Here is a 16341-nt window from a genome sequence, read left to right on the forward strand (position 1 = left end):
TTAGAGGTTGTCTGTACATTTCTGGTTCTGATACTGTGTTAGACACACTAGGCTCCCGGAACAGGATCAGCTATAGGAGGTTGCCCAAGGCCCTGCATAGTTATCAAAGTTTACAACTGAAAACATAGATATCCAGATTCTGCATCAGAAAAGGGCTACACTTGCAGCAAGCTCAACATAATTTGTTGGTCGGCAAAACTGGCAAACAAAGGGGACAGCGAATTTATAGCAGGGCTGTGTCTGATTCAAAACAAGATAGCTGTGCCCATTGTGTCTGCCAGCCCACCTCATCTTCCTCAATGGAGTACTCTCAGGTGAAGATTTTGAGTTGGGGCAACCAGCCAGGTTAGTGGATATACTGTGGTGACCATCTGCTCTATCAATTCATGTTGTTGCTGTTACTGAGCCCACTATATGTCACAGCTTCTGTTGCTGGATCACTCACAATCTGCAAGCAGGAGCTGTTGGTCTGTTTCTCTACCAGCCATACTGGCAGTCTGTCCATTTCCAGACCCTCATTAACCTGGTTTTCAATCATGGGCACTGTGATGGGACATGCTCCCATCCCTAGCAAACTTAACCAGTGTCCCTTCACTCAGGCGGTGCCAATTAGGTGCACCTGCCGAGCATGCGCTGCCCAGAAAAGGGGAGCTTACAAAGGTGAAGCTGGCCAAAGAAAAAGTGGGGAGTTTACACAAGAGGAGAGGCTGGTAGAGCTAGCTCTAGGCAGCAACTGGCCTTCCCGCCAACCGCCATTTAGGGTAGACAGACACTCTAGCCCTGAGAGGGGCTCTCCATCAATGCCCTACAGCTGGACTTGAGGAGCAGCACCAGGGACTGGAGGTAACTGGAGTCAGAAAGGACCCTAGGAGTGAGCTTGCCCAAGAGTGGGGTTCTGGAGAGGATGCAGGGGCAAGAGATGATGGCTGAGCCCTGGCTGACTACAGGCATTTAAAGCTGGATATATAAATCCTTATTTAGGCAGCTAAATAAAAGTGGGCTGCTTGCTGATCAGCTGCAGGTTCCACAGACTTCAGTGGGATTTGGAAGTGCTCATACTTCTGAAAATCAGGGCACAAGACACCCCTATTTAAGAGCCTAAGTTTAGGCACCTGAGTTTGAAATTGTCATCCTGTGTTTGCGTTAGAGTGTCTGAAAAACTGAATGTAAGCAGTTTCCTCTATCCTCTGTGAATCTGTTTGTCCTCCATAATTAGTTTCAGCTGAGTCTGCCTATATGCCTACAGGGTAAGGGTGCTCTGCAGTCTCTGCAATGAAGGAAGACATCTGCTGTATGGTAGTTCTTCCCTCAAAAAAGGAGTTTAACAGTGGGCAGGGCTCATATATGCAGGCCCATTTTTGTACGTGCAAACTGGAGAGAACCTGAATCAAAGCCCAGCATGTAGATCTAGATTAAGATGACAGTTCATAGTTTAAGAGGGTCTGTAACTAGCTGAATCTGAACACATTAGCATTGAGGAAAGCTGCTATTCATATCTGCGTTTGAAATCTCCACATTTGGGGTGTTTGGTTCCTCGTATGCAGTTAGACCCTTGGAAAAAGAGATGTGGTTTGGACACACGGATGGAGTCTGCATCAGGGGCTTTGGTTCAGGCTCCTCTCGGGGGTAAATGTATAATTCTTTTCTGCTTCATCTCTAAAGGAGGAGGAATCTATGCTGCTGGCTTAGGGGCATCTTCCAGTGTCTTTGCTATGGGTTTCATTCCCCTCTTCATGAGCTTAGGGGATGTATACTATCGTTAATGAGAACTATGTGCACTCGCCTAAGGGAGAACAGACCAATCTGAATTCCCAGATTCATTCCTCTTGTTGGACTGTTCTTGGGAGCTTGAATATGGATAGAGTCTTTATACTGACTATCCCACTAGGGATACAACAGTGTATTTTCCACAAAGTCCTATTGCTACTCAACTTCAGCTGGTGTCTTAAATGTGCTAGATGGGGAGATCCTCCAAGGGAATTACTATGAGCACAGGGAACTCAGTTTAACAGGGTAGATAAGACTCTAGCAGGAATATGGTAGGGATACTGCTGCAAAATGTATGGGGCATCAGATTGGATGATCCAAGTGGTCTTTTCTGACCCAATCTGTCTGACTTTAGGAATCCCCATTACAGAAACAGACATGCTAATCAATGAAGCAGGGGTATTATGCTAGTAACATGCAAAACAAGCTTCCTTGAGCTGTAGGGAAACAGCCTTACTACAGAACATGGACCAATGACCTAGCTGCAAAACCAGTTTTTCCTCAGCCTCATTGGCTAGAATAAAGTTTTCCCAGTTATCCTGTCTGTCCTTAAATTCTATGACTCTAAAATGTCTCTCAAAGCCCTTGGTGCCAGAACTAAAAATCCAAACTCAGTTCCATTAACAAAAGAATTTGTCCAGCATTTTCCTGCACGGTAATGAGACATCTCTATCACTTTCCATCTAGCCTCTTCTACCAATGTCACAGCGTAAGGAGAATCTTCTCTGCTAATTTAATCAACTCAGCATGAAAGCAGAGAAGAGAATTCAGCAACAAATACTGTAAACAGACAACAAAACTCATCTACATCTGACAGATGGGTACATGGATTAGCAGATAGCAAGATATTTTAGCTGCAGAGATATTTAACAGCGGGATATTGGTCTGGTTCTTCAGCTAAGGGAGACTGGAACTAGCATGGTAGTCATAATGATGTAGCGTGACACAATGTTGTTCTTAAGCTCACAGGGAAGGCAGCACTGCCCTGGCATTGCACTTTTGATAAAGACAGTGGTGCCTTTGAAGCTTCATGAATGGTGAAGACAGCACTGTCCCTGGCAGCATGCTCTGAGTAATGGCTGTGATTATCCTATCACGGCATTCTCAGCAAAAGCAGTGGTTACTCCTGGTGCCAAAGGCAGTGTGGCTCATGGCGCTACCATGAAGGTAAAATTGCTCCAGCACTGTGTTTTTGGCAAAGGCTGCATGTGAGCTTCTGGCTTCCCACCTCGACCATAAAGCAGTTTTAAATCTTAATTTTGGCTTATGCTGTGTACAGCCAATTAGCCCCCCATTTCCTTTAACCTTCAAACTCGCTGAACAAGCAGTTTACTTTCATAGCTTCAATTCCATTCTTGATCTTCTCTTCACTCAACCAAAATTCCTCTCGACAAGGCTTCTGACCAATTTGTAGCTGGCCTCTGCAACATTCTCATCCTCTGTTTGCCTGTTTTGCTATTAGCTGCCCTTTACAAATAGAATGTCCTTCCTGAGGTGACCCACCAGGAGCTACCCACTCCATATTCAGGTGCTTCAACAAACCAGCTGATTAACTGATCTATTTCACTTATTTATCCTATGAGTGATCTGTTTATTGTGAAGGAGTCAATTGTCACAGGGGAGGGAAATAAGAATACTGGAACTGAAGTGGGGTATGAGTGTGAAGGTATATAAGAACACTGTGTGGGGGTGAATTTTCTGTGTTTAAATTAAATACAAATAACCAAAACAACACAGACAAACATGTAGCAGAGAAGTCGTGTTCCTATCTTGCCCCGGCTCACTCTGCTTGTATGTTGTACCTTTTTCCTCCTTGGTACATTGTGTTCTTTTCCTCTTCGTTATGTCTGTCCCCGTCTTCGGGGCAGGGACTTTGTCTTCCTCTGTGTTTGGAAAGTGCATACCACATTTTGGGCACTGAGGCAATAGAAGGACATACATAAGACACCCCCTTCTTCGGTGACCTCAAAGTTAACGGACATTTTTTTGTCAGACTGATTAATTTGCTATGCTCCATTTGACCTCTTTGCAGCTATGTGACTTCCCCAGTACAGCAGAGAGGCCATGTCTACACTACGAAATGAGGTCAAATTTATAGAAAGTGGTTTTGTAGAAAGCATTTTTATACAGTCGATTGTGTGTGTCCCCACACAAATGCTCTAAGTGCATTTAGTCGGCGGAGTGTGTCCACAGTACCGAGGCAACCATCGACTTCCAGAGTGTTGCACTGTGGGTAGCTATCCCACAGTTCATGCAGTCTCCACCGCCCATTTGAATTCTGGGTAGAAATCCCAATGCCTGATGGGGCAAAAACATTGTCGCGGGTGGTTCTGGCCCCTCCCTCCCTCCCTCCCTCCCTCCATGAAAGCAACAGCAGACAATTGTTTCGTGCCTTTTTTCCTGGGTTACAAGTGCAGACGCCATACCACGGCAAGCATGGAGCCCGCTCAGCTCACCGTCACCATATATCTCCTGGGTGCTGGCAGATGCAGTACTGCATTGCTACACAGCAGCAGCTCATTGCCTTTTGGCAGCAGACAGTACAGTATGACTGGGAGCCATCCTCGTCGTACTCCAGGGTGCTCTTTTAGCCGACCTTGGTAAGGTCGGTCAGGGGCACCTGGGCAAACATGGGAATGACTCAGCCAGGTCATTTCCCTTTTAAGTTTTGTCTCATGGCGATTCAATCCTGCCAGCAGTCCTATTGCACCGTCTTCCACCGAGCACCCAGGAGATGACGATGGCCAGCAGTCGTACTGCACCGTCTGCTGCCAGCAAGATGTATAAAGATAGATGAAGTGAATCAAAACAAGAAATAGACCAGATTTGTTTTGTATTCATTTTCTCCTCCCTCCCTCCGTGAAATCAACGGCCAGCTAAACCCAGGGTTTTGAGTTCTATCCTTGAGGAGGCCATTCTGTTTCTCCTTGATGCAAAGCCACCCCCTTTGTTGATTTTAATTCTCTGTAAGCCAACCCTGTAAGCCATGTTGTCAGTCGCCCCTCCCTCCGTCACAGCAACGGCAGACAATCGTTTCATGCCCTTTTCCCTGGATTGCCTGAGCAGACGCCATAGTACAGCAAACATGGAGCCCGTTCAGCTCTCCGCAGCAGTTATGACCATTGTAAACACCTCGCGCATTATCATGCAGTTTATGCAGAACCAGCACCTGAAAAACCAGGCGAGGAGGCGACAGCAGCTCGGTGATGAGGACATGAACACAGATTTCTCTAAAACCGTGGTTCCCAGCAATTGGGAGATCATGGTGTTACTGGGGCAGGCTCATGCCATGGAATGCCGATTCTGGGCCTGGGAAACAAGCACAGAGTGGTGGGACCGCATAGTGTTGCGGGTTTGGATGATTCCTACTGGCTCCAAAATTTTCACATGTGTAGGGCACTTTTATGGAACTTTGTGACTTGCTTTCCCCTGCCCTGAAGCACAAGAATACCAAGAGGAGAGCAGCCCTCACAGTTCTCAAGCGAGTGGCGATAGCCCTGTGGAAGCTTTCAACGCTAGACAGCTACCGGTCAGTCGGTAATCAATTTGGAGTGGGCAAATCTACTGTGGGGGTTGCTGTGATGCAAGTAGCCAACGCAATCATTGAGCTGCTGCTATCAAAGATAGTAACTCTGGGAAATGTGCAGGTCATACTAGATGGCTTTGCTGCAATGGGATTCCCTAACTGTGGTGCGGCTATAGACGGAACGCATAGCCCTATCTTGGGACTGGACCACCAGGGCAGCCAGTACATAAACCACATGGGGTACTTTTCAGTGGTGCTGCAAGCACTGGTGGATCACAAGAGACGTTTCACCAACATCAACGTGGGATGGCTGGGAAAGGTTCATGATGCTTGCATCTTCAGGAACTCTGGTCTGTTTAAATGGCTGCAGGAAGCTACTTCCCAGTCCAGAAAATAACTGTTGGGGATGTTGAAATGCCTATAGTTATCCTTGGGGACCCAGCCTACCCCTTAATGCCCTGGCTCATGAAGCCGTACACAGGCACCCTGGACAGTAGTAAGGAGCTGTTCAACTATAGGCTGAGCAAGTGCAGAATGGTGGTAGAGTGTGCATTTGGACGTTTAAAGGGTCGCTGGTGCAGTTTACTGACTCACTCAGACCTCGGCGAAACCAATATTCCCATTGTTATTGCTGCTTGCTGTGTGCTCCACAATCTCTGTGAGAGTAAGGGGGTGACATTTATGGCAGGGTGGGAGGTTGAGGCAAATCGCCTGGCTGCTGAATATGCGCAGCCAGACACCAGGACGGTTAGAAGAGCACAGCAGGAAGCGCTGCGCATCAGAGAAGCTTTGAAAACCAGTTTCATGACTGGCCAGGGTACTGTGTGACACTTCTGTTTGTTTCTCCTTGATGAAAACCCACCCCCTTGGTTGTCTCTAAATTCCCTGTAAGCCACCTGTCCTCTCCCCTTCGATCACAGCTTGCTTGCAAAGGAAATAAAGTCACTATCATTTAAAAAACATGTATTCTTTATTAATTGATTATAAAAATAGGGAGATAGCTCACAAGGTAGCCCGGGTGGGATGTGGGAGGAGGGTAGGAGGGAAGGAAAAGGCCACTTTAAAACTTCTTGAATGACAGCCTTCTGTTGCTTGGGCTGTCTACTGGGGTGGAGTGGTTGGGTGCCCGGAGCCTCCCCCACCGTGTTTTTGGGCGTCTGGGTAAGGAGGCTATGGAACTTGGGGAGGAGGGAGGGCGGTTAAACAGGGGCTGCAGTGGCAGTCTGTGATCCTGCTGCCGTTCATGAACCTCCACCAGATACTGGAGCATATCCATTTGATCCCACAGTAGCCCCAGCATTGCCTCATGCCTCCTCTGATCTTCCTGCCACCACCTCTCCTCACGTTCATCGGCCACTTTGCTGTACTCTGCTATTGTATCCCTCCACACATTCTGCTGAGCTCTGTCAGTGCCAGACGACTGCATGAGCTCAGAGAACATTTCATCGTGCGTGTGTTTTTTTTCACCGCCTTACCTGAGATAGCCTTTGGGACGGAGGAGGGAGGCTTGAAACATTTGCAGCTGCTGGAGGAAAAAAAGGGAGTGAAGTATTTTAAAAGATACATTTTACAGAACAATGGCTATACTCTTTCACGGTGAACAACACTATTCACATTACACAGCACATGTGATTTTGGTACAAGGTCGCATTTTGCATCTTATATTGAGTGCCTGCGGCTTTGGTGTTAGAGATCACACACGCAGTGCCAGGCAACAGAATTCGGCTTGCAGGCAGCCATGGTAAGCCACAGTCTTTCGGCTTCTGCAACCTTCATAATAGCAGCGCCCTCTTCTCCCATACCAAGCAAAGCACGTTGAGTTGGCCATTTAGTGCTGAGGTTTTCCTGTTAACGTGCAGCAGCAAAAACCAAACTAACCCCCCCAGATCCAACTCTCTGGGATCATCTGTTTACCCCTCCCTGCACCGTGTGGCTGGTATCAGGGAAGATCCCTGCTAGCCAAACACGAACAGCTCAGCACCAATCCCCCGCCCACCCCCACGTGGCTAACTGTGGGGAGGGTTTCTTTTCAGCCACAGGCAAGTAGGAACGTCCCCTTAATTAAATTCCCCTATTTCAATCAGGTTACCATGAATGATATCACTCTCCTGAGGATAACACAGAGAGATAAAGAATGGATGTTGCTTGAATGCCAGCAAACACCAGGACCATACGCTGCCAGGCTTTGTCATGCAATGATACCAGATTACTTGCTACTAGCATGGCGTGGTAAAGTGTCCTACCATGGAAGACAGAATAAGGCTGCTCTCCCCAGAAACCTTCTGCAAAGGCTTTTAGAGTACCTCCAGGAGAGCTTCATGGAGATGTCCCTGGAAGATTTCCACTCCATCCCCAGACACGTTAACAGACTTTTCCAGTAGCTGTACTGGCCACGAATGCATCCCAAGTCCTCAGGGCTACTTAATCATTAAAAACGCTTGCTTTTATAACGTGTATTATATTTAAAAAGGTACACTCACCAGAGGTCCCTTCTCCGGCTTTGTTGGGTTGGGAGGGTGTTTCAGTCAGGGTAATAAAAAGATCCTGGCTGTCGGGGAGAACAGTGTGCGGTGTGCTCTCCTCAAGCTCGTCATCCTCCTCCTCATCTTCCCCATCCACAAAATCCTGAGGCATGGCGGAGAGTACCCCATCATCAGAGTCCACGGACTGGGGTGGGGTAGTGGTGGCGGCCCCCTCTAGAATTGCATGCAGCTCAGCATAGAAGTGGCATGTCTGGGGCTTTGTCCTGGAGGGTGCGTTTGATTCTCTGGTTTTCTGGTATGCTTGTCTGAGCTCCTTCAGTTTCACGCAGCACTGTGTTGCATCCCTGCTGTAGCCTCTGTCCCTCATGGCCTCAGAGATTTTTTTGAAATGTTTTGGCATTTTGTCTTTTGGAACGTAGTTCTGATAGCATGGATTCCTCTTCCCATACAGTGATCAGATCTAGTACCTCCCGTTCGGTCCATGCTGGAGCTCTTTTTCGATTCCGGGACTGCATGGTCACCTGTGCCGATGAGCTCGCCTGGCCAAACAGGAAATGAGATTCAAAAGTTCCCGGGGCTTTTCCTGTACACCTGGCCAGTGCATCAGAGTTCAGAGTGCTGTCCAGAGCGGTCACAATGGTGCACTGTGGGATAGCTTACGGAGGCCAATACCTTTGAATTGTGTCCACACTAACCCTAATTCGAAATGGCGATGTCGATTTCAGCGCTAATCTCATTGGGGAGGAGTACAGAAATTGGTTTTAAGAGCCCTTTATGTAGAAAAAAATGGCTTAGTTGAGTGGATGGGTGCAGGATTAATTTGATTTAACGCTGCTAAATCCGACATAAACTCGTAGTGTAGACCAGGCCAGAGACTGTGCAGCTCCCAATGGGCAGAAGGATTTGCGTGTAATGTTGTTAGAGTGATTTCCCTAAACTCAGCTCTATTTTCCATCTGTTGTGTGCTATTACTTTCACAGGACACACAAGGAGGTGAGATGTTGGCCGGGCACTACAGAAATCTCTTGGGTCACCATGCTGAGCACTAGATAAAAGAACCCTACTTAGTCCAACAGAAAGATACTGTTTTGTGTGTGAGAACTCTTTTCAAATTGGGTTATTTTTGCCTTAAAGCCCCAGTGATTCATTATAGGATTCTGCAGTGAATGATTTTGGGCTCTGATGGCTGAGCTCCATTCAGATTTAACACAGCACATGCAGCATACACTGCCAAAAGATGACAGTTCTTCATGTACAGTAGGTCTCCTAGGAGATGATACGTACAGGGCCAGCATAGCAGAGGGGTAGCATTGGGCTGCCTCTATGGCTCCCGAGGACGGTGATATACTGTTACAGTGCGAACATCTGTAAAACACAGGGCATTCCTGAGGGGGGGTCAGCAGTTGACTCTCTGATACTGAGAGGTAGGTGAACCCCTCTGATCGCTCAGTGGAATTGTACCTCAAATGCCAGGTGACTTTTATAGTCAAATCATAAGCATTAGTCAAATAGCTTGCATTTCTGTCGTGTCTTTCATCCCCAGCTTTGGGCACAGCCTCACTTAGATGAGCAGCTCTTACTCACGCACACAGCCCCTTAGTCCCCCCCTCCGGATTCCAATGGGACTATACACATGAGTAAAAAGTACTTGCCCCAGCAGAGGTTTGCAGGAGCAGGTGCTTTTTGTACAGTACAGTAGTACGACTCTACTATTGAAATGCAGACATATCTGGTGAAGACGTCCTCATCACCTGGCCAGCATATAATACACTGCGCAATACAGGCAGGAGAGGAAATGCAGCAAACCTCTACTACTGCATGAAATGCCATGGGATCATTAATGCACACACAGAAAGGAGCTCAGTTTTTAAGATGTTCTCAAAAAACTCCAGCTCTGCATGACATTCAATTTATCTGTTTCAGATAATGAAGGATTAAAAGCTGAATAAACCCCACTGGGATATGAGCTTCTGGTTCCACAAAGTCTCAGTATTCCTATCCTCAGCTCAGGCCCTTAAAACACCTTCAGGCTATCACACCTGTTAACCAACCAGGCATCAAGTCGAGACTATGCTATAACATGATCTTGCTTCTAATGCCTTGTTATTGAAAGACATTGCAGGACAAATTCTGGCAATTCTGGCATTCTTCAGGACCAGATTCTCCATTGCCCTGCACCTTATATAGTCATTTACACCAATGGCAAGTGGGCCTAAAAGGCTACCAAATTGGAAAGGTAATAATGATCCATACCTACTTTGCACTAATGTACTTGATGACACATGGGGCAGGGCAACCGAAAACCTAGCCTTCAGTGGCTATTCAGTCCCAACTTTTTGACTTCACTGAGAGTTATGCCTGAATAAGCACAAAGCAAAAACTAAGGCAGGATTTCAGAATTTAATTCAGAGTGCTGAAAACTGAGCCAGAGAAAGAGCTGGTTTCAGCAGGTGCATCTCAAAGCCTGCAAAGCCCTATCCAGAGATCAGTTTTCAAGCATTATGGAGCTATGCGCTGCAGCTGACTCTCACATACAAAATGCCCCATCATCTTTTCCATGTGCACAACTTAATACCAATCAAAGGTAAATGGCAGGAAGCGTTAATATGTAGGGATGTAATAAATATGGTTAGGTAACCTAGTGAGCATTATGGGGGGCTGTAAGGGCTTATATATAAAAAGCTCTAAAAAAGACCACAAAAATACCTAAAATAACCCCATTCCCCCTTCACTGTGCAACAGCAGCCCTGTGCTACAGACACGCTATCCCCCATGTACTGTAAGAGGGTAAAATTAATAATGAATATAGGGTTGGATGTCCTACCTGTGCTATCCTGGCACCTGCCCCCTTATTGGCTAGTAGCAGCATTGCAGTATTCCACATAGGTTTGCCAGACATCATGGGTGGGATGACATGAACCAAACATTTATTTCTAAATTACTGCTAGGTAAAAAAGCAAAACTCCCAATGTTGCAGAAGTCGAGACAGGTCCAAACTGCAGAATTTGGATCCAGATCTGAACTTCTTCAAATTTTGGATGGCTGGGGCTGGGAGTTTAGTTTGAGCCCACCTCTGGGGAGAAGTTTGTTCAGAATCAATCTGATAATATCCTGGTCACTGGTGCCATTGGTCTTCAGACACAAGGTATCACTACTGTTGCCCTTGTTGTACCTTAGCTAAAATAGTGGGGCTAGGAGTGGTGGCAACACCAGATTTTTCTCTCTCTTTTAAATAGGAGGAAGAAGAAAAGTGTTAGACTGGGTGGAGTCTGGGGCAAGTAGGGGTGGGTTCACAGTGAGAACCGCCTGTATGGGAGGATGAAGAAGCTGACCTCCACCACAAGTATGTCTCCTGTTTTCACTAAAGCACGTTACATTTATGTTATTTATAGATTTAGATTTATGACAAAATATACTTAAAATGTGCCTGTCCATTACTCTAGGCACTTTTGGCAGATATTTAGGAGAACAATCCAACTAAGATCCACAGCTAATCCACAACACAACTCAAACCCCAGCCAAAAGCTTCATCCAAGCGAACCAAACATCAGCCTTCCTCAGGCGCTCTGGGCTGATGACAGGGCTCTCAGCCTCTTTAGTGGCTCCAGAATTGCTCTTCAGAGACAGCACGCCTGCTTGCTTACTGATTTTGAAGCAGCTCTGATGTGCTTTGCGGAGGATTTCACAGCTCTTCTTGATGAGAATGGCCCATGGGAAGCAGGGCTGGGAGGATGGGGGAGCTATGGAGCAAAAATGGAAGGGGGAAAAATATGTGTGAGTTACGAAAGGGACATAGATAACAGCTTGGGGAAGGCTGCTATGTCATTTCACAATTGAAAGAAATGAATCTGTTTTTCCTAGCAATTCAGGAAAAGGAGGATGAAAAAATTGTTTAGGTTTATAAAATGTTAACTGGATTGGTGGTATTTATACTGCACTATTTAGCTAATGGTCCCACAAAATACTACAGAGTTTGAGGTTTTCATTCTTTGTAGGAAATCAGTGTTCTGGTTAATGGAGAGATTGTGGCACTTGCTATCTGGGAAGTGCCAAGTCTCTATAAATAAGGCAATAGAAGCCAAAAATGATCAGTAGTACAAGAGGGAAAATCCATTCCTTGCCTTGACTTGAAAACCGCTGCCCCCACACTATTTCAGTCTCTGTTCCCTCCACATCTCAGATGATACATATGAGTCCTGAACTGCAAAGTACCACCCATTTTTCAGTCCTCGGAACATGACCACAGCTCTTTCAATGCACCTCTGTCTTGTCCTACAGCATATTCTACTAGCCAGTCCTTGTTTACGAAGGGAAATTGGGAAGTCTATGATTTTCTTTTCAGTTGACATTCATTTACCCTCCCAGTTTCTTTTCTCTCTGACCACTTGGGAAAAAATGGCTGAAATAAAAGATTAATGTGTTTATCTCCTATATTACTAAGCCCCCAAAGGCTTGAGTCAGTTCACACCAGATGTACATCTGTGTAACTCCATTTATTTCACTGGACTTTCTCCTGATCTACACCAATGTAAGTGGAAAATCAGGCTGTTATATTTTAACATATATTCCTCATTTAAAAAAAACAGTTTCAGGAGTTAAAAATAAACTAGTCTCACCCTCCTCCTTCCATCTCCCAGCCCTGGTGATTTGTATTATAACTTCAGGCCCAAATCATCAACAATTGCCACTGATTTTGCGTGCCTCAATTTTTGGATCCCCAGGTGGGGACATTTTAAAACCTGATTTTCTAAAATTCTGAAGTCAGTGGCAGCTGGACATGCTCAGCACCTCTGAAGAATTAAGCTTAAAACGTCTCAAATGGAGGCACCCCAAAAGAATGGTCCGTTTTGATAACTGGGGCCCTAGTGTCTGGTACCAAGTTCCAGCTGAGAGGAGGGGAATACCCTCAACTACCAATGAAAGCAGCTGAGACCTTCTGCAGCTGCTTTTGTGTGGCTATGGGGGGACAAACACAGCCAAGGGCAGGACTGCCCCTGCAGAAGCCATGCTTGCAGTGGGAAGAAGCAGCCAGAACAGCCACATACAGGAAATCATTTGTGCAGAATGACTAAATCCTCTGTTGACTTGAAAGTGCCTTTCCTTGTAGAAGCCTTTAATCTGTTCCATTTCCCACTCTCTGGTTCCATGTCCCAGTCCCCTAGTCCCATATTCAATTCCAGTCTGCCCTTGGGTCCATGTCCCAGTCCCACACCCTCCTCAGGCTCTTTTTCCCAATGCCCCACCTCACTCCTTTTCCTACTGGCTCCTTGTCCCCTTGCCACCCCCCCAGGCCCAGCTTCTCGCTCCTCTGCATGCCATCCAGCCTCCTTCCTCCTCCTGGCTGTCTGGGCCCCAGCTGGGGTAGCACTGAGAGCATATGTAAGACAGGCTCCCTACTATCAGTTCCTGTGGCCTGTGCCAAAGTGGCCCAGAGCAGCCAGGAGGTACCAGTATATAAAAAAAATCCTGCTCAGCCCCTGCGACCCTGGGATGGAGCATGCTCAGTGCAGAAGGAACCACTGGAGAAAGTTAGCTGCCACACCAGCACGTTTCTACTGAGCGTGTATGAATTGAGAATTTTTGGCAGCTCACAACTTGGTTAAATTTGAGCAGATTTTCACAGAAAGAGCAAAAGGCACAAATAGGACTACATTAATGCAAACTAGGTATCTTTTAGTCCACACTAGGAGTATCTACATGGGGCAGATAAAGCACAAAATGTTAGTGCACACTGCAACTCACACCCCCATGGTCTGCATTATGGGGCTGTGTAGACAAACCCTTAGCTCCCTTTGAAAGAGAATTCCAGAGTTCACAATAAATGCAGAGTCAGTGCACTACAATGAATTGTACAAATCTCAAAGCAGATTAACTCAAAAGGCTGCGAATTAAATCCCAGTGTAGATAAGTCGGAAGCCATCTTTGTCTGTGCATAGCGTTCCTTCCAAGTTTTGTCATGGACTAGTTAGGAGAGGAGGACAGAAGCACACAAAATATCTATTTAAGCTGCAATCCTCCCAGTATTTAAGGGCTGGACACCTCCCCCGTAAAAAATCCGGAGCACTGGATTTTATGTCTAGCACTGCTACTGACTGTGTGACCTTGGGCAAGGCACTTCACTTCTCTGTGTCTCTCAGTCTTCCCATCTGTGAAATGGGGGCCATGATATCTGCCTAACTCACAGGGGATTTACTCGGCTTAATTAACTAATATTTGCAAAGCACTTGGAGGTTATTTGACAGAAGAAGCTATAGAAGGGCACGAAATATCATTTAAGTCCAAGTTCTATTGGCCAGACTTTCCCCCTCCACTTTTCATCTCCAGGAGAACAAAGGCTCTGTGACATGGTGCATGGGCACTGCTTGCTTCCCAGTATACAAGAGGTTAACTCCAGCTTCCCCTGCCCCATTCCTGGTACAGGTATCAGGAGATGGGCTATAAGAAGGGATGCTGGGGAGGCAGAAGAGGGAAGTATCTGTGAGAGAACAGAGTTAGGCTGGTTCTGTTATATTTGTTTTTACATAAAGTAGGTTGTTCTTAATGCACGATTATAAAGATTTTCTCCCTCTCACAAGAAATCCTTGGTGATTATTGTGCTGTCATCCCACCAGTTTACAGCCTCCTCATCTAAGAGGACTTTAATACAGAGCTATAAAAAGCCTGCAGACATAAATAAGGTCTGCTGCTGTCCCTTTAATCAAAAAAACCTAAAGGAAGTAGGAAGAAGCTTTTGGAGGGCAATCTGCTTAGAAGAGTAAAGGCTAAATGTGGAATAATCCTTGAGGCCTCTTATTTAGCCTGTTATGCTTTGGCCAAAGAGTAAACACAACTCTCCCTCTAATCAGTAGTCCTTCAAAGCTGTAACATGTGAGTTGGTCGGTCACCCTGTGTGTACAACGTGCATCTTCTTGTCTAGCAGCGGCAGCTGTTCTGGTTTGCTTTAGCAAAGGGGCAGGAGATACAAAAGTTCTTTTTTAAGAAAGTAGATAACTAATGAGAAATGCAAAACTTATTTTTGGGGGGAGATGCAAGATGCAACTTAATAGTGATGCACTAAACAGTGCACAACCCATACTTCCAGTCCTCTGCACGTTGGGGTGGAAAGCAGGGATTTTGGGAACTGCCCCATCCGGAAAAATCTGTTTCTTTAGGTCCCACTTTGAGAGGCATCCCTATTACTTATTTTTTGTACTACCACAGGGCCTAAGAGCTGTAGTCCTGGACAAGGACCCCATTGTGCTAGGTGCAGTACAAACTCAGAACCAAAAAGATAAGGAGTACTTGTGGCACCTTAGAGACTAACCAATTTATTTGAGCATGAGCTTTTGTGAGCTACAGCTCACTTCATCAGATGCATACCGTGGAAACTGCAGCAGACTTTATATACACACAGAGATCATAAAACAATACCTCCTCCCACCCCACTGTCCTGCTGGTAATAGCTTATCTAAAGTGATTATCAAGTTGGGCCATTTCCAGCACAAATCCAGGTTTTCTCACCCTCCACCCCCCCACACATAAACTCACTCTCCTGTTGGTAATAGCCCATCCAAAGTGACAACTCTCTACACAATGTGCATGATAATCAAGGTGGGCCATTTCCTGCACAAATCCAGGTTCTCTCACCCCCTCACTCCCCTCCAAAAAAAAGGGGGGTGAGGGTGTGAGAGAACCTGGATTTGTGCAGGAAATGGCCCACCTTGATTATCATGCACATTGTGTAGAGAGTTGTCACTTTGGATGGGCTATTACCAGCAGGAGAGTGAGTTTATGTGTGGGGGGGTAGAGGGTGAGAAAACCTGGATTTGTTCTGGAAATGGCCCAACTTGATGATCACTTTAGATAAGCTATTACCAGCAGGACAGTGGGGTGGGAGGAGGTATTGTTTTATGATCTCTGTGTGTATATAAAGTCTGCTGCAGTTTCCACGGTATGCATCCGATGAAGTGAGCTGTAGCTCACGAAAGCTCATGCTCAAATAAATTGGTTAGTCTCTAAGGTGCCACAAGTATTCCTTTTCTTTTTGCGAATACAGACTAACACGGCTGTTACTCTGAAACCAAAAAGATGGTATCCCAGGGACAATTGCAGCCAGCGGAAGCCCTGGTGACATGGCTCTGCTGGAGCTGTACTGCTAGGCAGAGGAGGCGGGATTCAGGGTCTTGTAGCTGGGGTGCAGGTATAGAGCCTCCCTGCACATTACTGGCCTCCTGTGGAGATGTGCAGGACTGGGAATAGATCTGCATCTCATTCAGGAAGTATAGCTGTAGGGAGAATACTACTCTTCCCTCATGGAACAAAGTGGATTCCTTTGTGGAATTTTTCATTCTCGTAGGTAACCTCTGGTGGGTTTTATCCCAGGAAAGCTTGATCTGGCCTGTAACGATTTCCCAGGACAGGAGAATGTATTTTCTCCTCCATAAAAATGTGCTAGGTATCAGTCAAATAGTCTAGTTCTTTGGAGATGTTTATTTCTAGACAGGTTTCAGAGTAACAGCAGTGTTAGTCTGTATTCGCAAAAAGAAAAGGAGTACTTGTGGCACCTTAGAGACTAACCAATTTATT

General features: G+C 46.1%; 2 protein-coding genes across 6 annotated transcripts in view; both read left to right on the plus strand.

Moving 5' to 3' along the window:
- Positions 1-7635, plus strand: part of TMEM229B (transmembrane protein 229B) — a 77716-nt gene extending 70081 nt beyond the window's left edge. Inside the window, exon 6 of the mRNA XM_073348433.1 lies at positions 7378-7635. The gene's annotated coding sequence lies outside the window, so the exon portion shown is untranslated. The remainder of the gene's footprint in view (positions 1-7377) is intronic.
- The window catches only part of RAD51B (RAD51 paralog B), a 716515-nt gene that overhangs the window by 70460 nt on the left and 629714 nt on the right, over positions 1-16341 (plus strand). The window lies entirely within an intron of this gene.

Source organism: Lepidochelys kempii, chromosome 6 (genome assembly GCF_965140265.1).
Source record: "Lepidochelys kempii isolate rLepKem1 chromosome 6, rLepKem1.hap2, whole genome shotgun sequence".
In the NCBI taxonomy this organism is placed as follows: domain Eukaryota; kingdom Metazoa; phylum Chordata; order Testudines; family Cheloniidae; genus Lepidochelys; species Lepidochelys kempii.